Here is a 6,000-nt window from a genome sequence, read left to right as displayed (position 1 = left end):
GACGTATTGGTGATTCCTGTTTATTTTGTTTTAAGGAGTCGCCACCTAATTAATTTAACGGTGAATTAGGACACCTAGAGTTTAACTAAGGCAAAGTTAAAACTAACCCTCAATTAATAGTCTGCTTAACCAGTGTGATTCTAAGTAAGAGCTCTATATTATCCTAAAGGGAAGGGGTTAGGCATCCTTTAGAATCCGTTAACTTACGGTTATCCGACCAACTTAGGTTAATTAATTAAATTAAATGTAGGATAAAAGTTTTAGAAAATGACCTTAGAATATTGCTAAAGTTTTAAGAAGAAAATCATGTTAACTAAAGTAATATTTACAGAAAAGAGATAATAATTTGTATAAAGAAAACTTTAGATGCCATTTTAGAATAAAACTCATAAAGGTTATTAAGGCTTTAAATCAAATGCTATTTAAAAAATAAAACTTATAAAAGATAGTTTGCATAAAGGAAGACTTTAGATGCTATTTAAATAAAGCTTAAAATGTGGCGGAGAATTTATATGAAATATAGTAAAATGCTATTTAAGATTATACTCGTAGGGAATATAACTATTTTGCCCATAAATAATAGCTTTTAAGAAAAGATTTAAACGATTTTAAACTATGTTACAGGAATATAACGATGTAGAAGAATCTAGACTTATAAATAGGATTCAGCAAGAAATGGGTTCCTTTTATCTTTTTATTACTTCTTATTAAGAGTATGCTAAATTGATTCAAACCTGAGGAATTATTTACAAATTAGACTAGAGTTTGTATTTGCGTATTTGCAATATTTTTTAAATATAATATTTTTAAAATATGATATTTTAAAGTAGCAGAACATGATTTCTTTTACTCCAAGTATGTTATTGAAAATCAACTATCTTAACAAAATAAATATTATAGATACTTTAAATTGACCACCCGTTATATTAAATTAACTCAACGACTCTACTAAGGTTTATCTAAGTTAAGAAGATAAAACAAAATAAAGAGTTAATCATGCAATACAAAACTAAGTACGCGAAAAGAAAAAAAAAACAAGATAGAAGAAGAAATGAGCTAAATGGGCTCAACCCATTTTAAGGATTGTTGATGCTGTTTTCTTTTTTATTTGGGCCTTAACCCAAAACTCCATCTTTATTCCCCTTGGCTGCGAGCAGAACTGGATACGGAGGAGATGTCGTTGGGCTTTTAGCCCAACATAAAATGTTGGAGAAGAACGAGTCTCTCGGACTCGTATGCGATGATCATGCATAAAACGAAAGGAAAAAGAGGATTAAAGTATAATCAAAGACTGGGGCCTAAACAAAATATTAAGTATTGAGCTTGAATTAGCACATATATACAAAAAAAAGAGATTCAGAGAAACAATATTCAAGCCTCAAACGAGAGCTTGCAGCCGACATTTATGCCATGTAAGATCATATGGCATGTACAACGAGGCCCATATAACAAACAAAAGTAATCCAATATAATATGCACAGAGCTGAAACAGCCATGAAGAGAGGATGGGCCCAGAAATGTGTCAAACAGAACAAAGGATATTATATTACAACAGCTAATAGTTAACAAAGGACTGACACAATGGCAGAAACAGAACAGCAGCATAGGAGATTCTTACGAGCATAACCATGGTTTCAATCAACAGATATTATAGCCCAAACAGATAGGCAGCACAACAGGAGCAGTCGTAACACTATGGTAGTTTGCAGGGTGATAGAAGACCACACAAAAAAAAGACATGAATGGCTCCAAGGAGTAAGGGAACTTAAAACTACCTTTAGAGAAGGTGTTATACTTTAGTAATTTTATGCAATGTATTTGAGATAACCAAACAATTAGTCATGCTAAACTTGGAAACACAGGCAACTTTGACAAACTAAACATGACCCAGACCAAACACAAGATCGGACTTTCAGTCATCTGATATATTATGGCAACTACAGAGCCCTTTTAGCTTTATGCTTATCCAAGTTCATATATAAAGAGGGACAGAGCTGGACATGATATACCTACTTCATAAAAGGAAGCTTAAATCAGATAAGCACACAGGCTAGTGTTGACAAACAGAGACAGAATAAAGATCTACGAAGACACACATTATTATTTTTTTATATGAAATCATTCTGCATCTTAAGTTGGCTCAAGTGCCAAATAGACACAGGCAAGTAGTTTAGGCAAACACACATAGGAAGCTTCATTTTTTTTTCAAAACCAGCAAGTGAATACAAAACCCGAAACAGGATTATTATGATACAGGTGTGACCATGATGAAATCGAATACAGAGGGGGGAAGCCAAGCATAGCCAGGCGTGAAGTATGCACAACTGTTCCAAGATTTGCCGTAAAAAATAACAGTATCCAAACTCATGAAGTTTATAATTTAAGAGAGGGAAGGACTAGAAATCGTATAGGGCAGGCAGCAGTAGTGATAACAGCCAAGGGAATGAGCAGGGAAGTAGAAGCAAGCCAAGAGACATGTCAAAAGAGGAAGGGATGTCATGTAGAAACCAAGGAGAATCAGTAAGCATGGATTGGCATAGTCAAGCAACAGTCAGAGTGAGAAGGCAAGCAGTTCATGGCATGTGCGGAGAGATATGCAAGATTCAGACAACATTTAGAGATGTTTCCAGCCACATTCTAACATATTGGAAACAAATCACATGTAATTGAAATTACAGAACTAGCAAAAGGACTGTCATGATTCAAGGATTCCAAACAGAGGCAGGAACACAGCTGAACTGGTGAACTAATGATCTCTTCTAGACCAATCATTCGACAAACTTTTCACACACAAATGTAATCAGCAGTTAAACTTGACAATTACTAACCCTTAATAAATAAAACAGACTGATATGAGGCCCTCAATAAGTTATGAATCGGACCATTTGAAAATTTCAACAGAGAACTAAATTTCTCATATGGGTATTTCAAACCTACATGACTCTCAAGACTTGTTATCCCTTTTTATTATTCAAAGCTTATTGTTAAAGAAGTTCTTATAGGGAAAATTGATTCTCTGACACTCATTTTTTTAAAAATGTTAAACTTGCCTCTATAATAAATTTCTAACTCAAAGAAAGAAATTATTACTTTTAAAGGCAGGAAATTTGGCTTGTTAAAAAGGTATCTACACAAACATTCTTACAAGATATCTTCCAGGAAAGTAAAGATTCCAATTAAACACAATATGCCCTAAAATGAACTTAAAGAGTGGCCATCAAACCTTAAGCTTAACAGAACCAATATAGGAAAATTTCTGGCAAGAAAACCATTTGAGAGCACAACTCGAGTCAAGATTTGGCACATCCACATAAATAAAGACATAAAAGGCAGCTTCAGGGAGGAACCACACTCTAAGACCATTAAGTCAGGCCACATTTCATATTAGCATTTCATCTTACTTTAAACATGCTTAATCTAAGAGCACTCAACCACACAGAAACACATATTTGCTAAGATCATGGAAGTGATTCAAAAAGAAGCAAAGGAAAATGCTGAACATCAAGTTACCTAAGATATGCTTAAAAATATTTTAGAAACATAGAATGTACAAGAGTGAAGAGAAAAATGAATATCGACGACAAATTCGACTCTAAAATGTCAAATCAAACACACAAATCACTTCTCTACCTTGATATTCAGACTTCAGCGAAGAATAAAACACAACTTAAAGCGAATAAATATACTTGGAATAGACTTCAGCGGGTATGCGCTCAGTCAAAACTTAGATTAATCTATAACACATATAATATGGCCTAAATACAACATACTCACAGAATAAAAGGGAAAAAGCGTGAGTGCAATAGTTACTTTAGTTTCCTAACATGCCAAAACTAAAAAGAGACTGAACATATCATCCACAAAATTCAATTTTAAGTCATATACAAGCATGAACCAAACAGAACTGAAACGAAGAATGCGAGGTAAAAGGAGAATTACGGACCTTTTCCGGGTGCAGCGAAGTGGGTGCGAATCTTCGATCTACACTCGAACACTACCAAATCCGAGCTTGTGATGCTCAGATTCGCAACAACACCAAGGTAAACAAAACAAAATTGATGTAGTATGTTGAGTCGACAACAAACGAGATTATAACCGCTAATAGAAATCGTGTTTTAAGGAATTATAGGCGACTAAAAGAACTTATATCTTAGAGATTTTCAGGGTTTCAAAAATTTGTTTCAGAACCTTAATTTTTCAGGGGATTCTGTGATTCAAAAAAAAGCTACAAAATAGGGGGGGGGGGGGGGGTTTCCGGTTTTGGAACTGTGATCCTTCTCTACTATTTATGGGGATTTGGGGGGTTCTTTTGTGTTGAAGAAAAAACAGGGGGAGAGGAGCGGGGGAAAAAGGAAGAGGAGCGTGGTGGGGTAGCGGTGTGGGGGTCGTCGGCGAGGTGGGGACGAGGAGCGTGGGAGTGGGGTGTAGGCGGCGGTGGTGGGGAAAAGGGAAGAGGAGCGGCGGGCAAACGGCGGTGGTGGGGGTGATGAGATGATGAAGGCGAGAAGAGAAAGGAGAGAAAAAAAGGGGGGGGAGGCGGCGTAAGGAGTAAAAGAATAAAGGGAAACCCTAGGGGTTTCCCTTATGTTGGAGCTGATGCGGGTCGGACCCGGTATTTTTTGGACTGGGTCCATTTTTGGACTGAGTATTGAGAATGGGCTAAAATTAAAAACATAGACTGGGTTTAAAAATTGAGATAAAAGATATGGGCTAGTCCAAAAGATATTAGGAGTTAATCGGACTTTAATTTGGGATTCGGTAAGTCGAAATACGGACTGCGTGTAAGGAACAGTTTGTCTTCCAATATTTAAATAAGAGACTCATTTTGATTAACGATGTACTGAGAATGACATAATATCACATAATACCAAAATGAGTAATTATTAGAACTCGGGTAATAAAATTATATGATGTTATAATAGTCGTGCAATAATATTTTTAAAAAATTCACAGTAAAATAAAATACTATTATTTAATTATGCAAAGATAAATGCGATGCGTGTGCGTAAGCTGGTAAAATACTGAAATGATAAAAATTGTGAATAATAATAATAATAATAATAATAATAATAATAATAATAATAATAAGTAACTGAAATATAATAATGAAGCCCCGATTTTGATAAAAGGCTAATAATCATAGTAAATACAATATATATATATTTTTTAATTTTCCACAAAATGTTAAGAGCATAAATAGGTATTTTGGAAGAGAGGCGGGACAAAATTGGGTGTCAACAGATGGCAGTAGTCTTTCTCAAGAAATGGTACCCTCCTAGCAAGAAGGCTGAGATCCGTGACAAGATCTATGAATTTAAGCAACGATCGAGGGAACAGTTATATGAAGCTTCGGAGAGATTCAAAGAGTATTTGCAAAAGATTCCGAATCATAGTTTTTCGGAGAACATATTAATGGAGAAGTTCTGCCGTGTGCTGGATCCAGTGACACAATCAATCGCTAACAATACAGCTGATGGTTGTTTCATGAATAAATATTATCGACGAGTGACCAATATACTTGACAGGCTGACTACTCACAACCAGGCTTGGCACTCAAACAATGCTGATGTTGTGCCTTACGGTAGTGCCATGATCTAGAATATGGTAAAGGAGAATCTAGATACCCAGTAGATATTGGTTGAGCTTGCAACAAATATTTCTTTGCTAATAAAGAAGTTTGATAAGACCCAGATTAAGAAGGTAAATGTTTGTGAGGATGATGCAAGTATGCCGAAAAAAATGTACCAGGCCCAAAAGGGTCCATTTCATGAGAGACCTCCTATGCAGGTTGAAGATGATAACTATGTGAATAATTCTCAAGGGGGTTATCAAAGACAGAACTACCAAGGAGGTTACCAGAACCAGAATCAATAGAAACTTCGACAGGGTCAGCGTGCGTACAACAACAACAACAACTCTGGGAACTACAATAGTAATTATGGTGGTACGAACCAAAGGAGCTACAACAACAACAACAACAACAACAATTTTGGGAACAAG

The sequence above is a fragment of the Lycium barbarum genome, chromosome 3 (genome assembly GCF_019175385.1).
Source record: "Lycium barbarum isolate Lr01 chromosome 3, ASM1917538v2, whole genome shotgun sequence".
Taxonomy (NCBI): Eukaryota; Viridiplantae; Streptophyta; class Magnoliopsida; order Solanales; family Solanaceae; genus Lycium; species Lycium barbarum.
The sequence above is the reverse complement of the archived record's forward strand: the minus strand, read 5'-3'. Positions refer to the sequence as shown.